This window comes from Myotis davidii, unplaced genomic scaffold, assembly GCF_000327345.1.
Source record: "Myotis davidii unplaced genomic scaffold, ASM32734v1 scaffold598, whole genome shotgun sequence".
Taxonomy (NCBI): Eukaryota; Metazoa; Chordata; class Mammalia; order Chiroptera; family Vespertilionidae; genus Myotis; species Myotis davidii.
The window spans coordinates 11,509-13,178 of NW_006289090.1; the positions used below are offsets into that span (position 1 = coordinate 11,509).

The following is a 1,670-nucleotide window of genomic DNA, read 5'->3' on the forward strand; positions in this document are numbered from 1 at the left end:
GCGCAAAGCTACTCTGCCTTCTTTTCCAGTGTTCACAGATGCTGTAGGCCCATGAAGAGGACAGCAATAAGCACCCTGTGCCCCCTCACCTCGGACCTCTCCCTAATAATTGGGGGAAGGGTGTGATTCTCCTTTTAAGCACCAGGTCAAGGCTAGGGCAGTCTGTCTGACCCTTGGCGTTGGGCCCTTCCTCCATAGTTCATCTGTGTAGTGCATTCCTTTCCACCGAGTCCATCCCACTGCCTCCTGCCGCTGCCTTGGTGCTTTCTCTTAAGGGTCCTAATATCTTGCCTAGCCAGAGGGCGTAAGTCCTTACACTGTGTTCATTTTATTGTCAGAACAAATTAAAATTTTCAGAGAACCCCCCCCCCAAAAAAAATCCTCTGTTATTATTCTGGGATGAAGACCTTCAGAAATGTAGAGATCTGCTTGTTTCAGTAGTTCTCCATTATTTAGGATATTGGAAGTGGTAGCAGCACCAGTTATGATATCCTGGGCTGTTGCTGCTTTGGCTATTAAGGACGCTGTGGGGTATTGAATTTGCATTTCATGAAGAAGCACATTGCCATCTTTAGTAAGCTTGATGTCTCCAGTATCAGAAACAAACATCTTCATGGTGCCCTTCAGACCCAAGTTGGCCCTCAGCACAATTTGCAGGCCCCAGGCAGCATGGATGTTGACCGCCAACACTACTTGGGCTCAGACTACTTCAGCTTTGTGGTTCAGGGTCTTCATGGCTGCCATAACTGAGCCAGCAAAAGAGGAAGAGACCCACTGTGATGAATGACCAAAGCTGGGTCAGCATGGCTGGAGGCCCTATCCAGATCTTCTGGAGAAGTTTTTAATATTGATGAAATCCAATTTGTCTGTTTTTGATTTTGCCACTTTTGATTTTGGTATCATAACAAAGAAACCATTATCTAACTTAATTATAGCTCTTACATTGACATCTGATCTACTTGGCATTTATTTTTGCATATGGTATGATATTAAGTTCCAACTTTAATCTTTTGTGTGTACATATCCAGTTGTCCCAGCATCATTTGTAGAAAAGATTACTTCTTCTTGAGTTATCTTGACACTCTTATTGAAAATCCATTGATTCTAGCCAACCATTGTGGCTCAGTGGTTGAGCATTGACCCAGGAATAAAGAGATCGCTGGTTGGATTCCCAATCAGTGCACATGCCTGGGTTGCTGACTTGATCCCCAGTAGGGGAGGTGCAGGAGGCAGCCAATTGATGATGTTACTTTCTCATTGATGTTTCTATCTCCCTATCACTCGCCTTTCCTCTCTCTCTCTAAAAAATCAATAAAAACATATTGAAAAAAAAGAAAAACATTGATTCTAAATTCAAGGGTTTATTTTTGCACTTTAAATAATATTTAATTTATCTATATATTTTTATGCCCAGACCATACAGTCTTTATTATTGTAGCTTTATAGTAAATTTTGAAATCAGGACATATAAGTCTTCCAACTCAGTTCTTTTTCATTATTATTTTGGCTATATTGAGACCCTTGGATTTCCATATGAATTTTAGGCTGATTTTGTTAATTGCAATTGAAAGGGCGAGGGCTACGCCCTCCATATTACCCTGGATCCTCCATTTTTGGGCAGCCATGTGCTCAGGAAGGAGCTTCTTCCCGGAAGCCCCAGCCTCTGCTAG

The 1,670-nt window shown here is 42.2% G+C and overlaps 1 pseudogene; it reads right to left on the reverse strand.

The window, feature by feature from the left end:
- The window catches only part of LOC102775428, a 1,528-nt pseudogene extending 913 nt beyond the window's left edge, over window positions 1–615 (reverse strand).
- Between the last annotated feature and the right edge of the window lie 1,055 nt (window positions 616–1,670).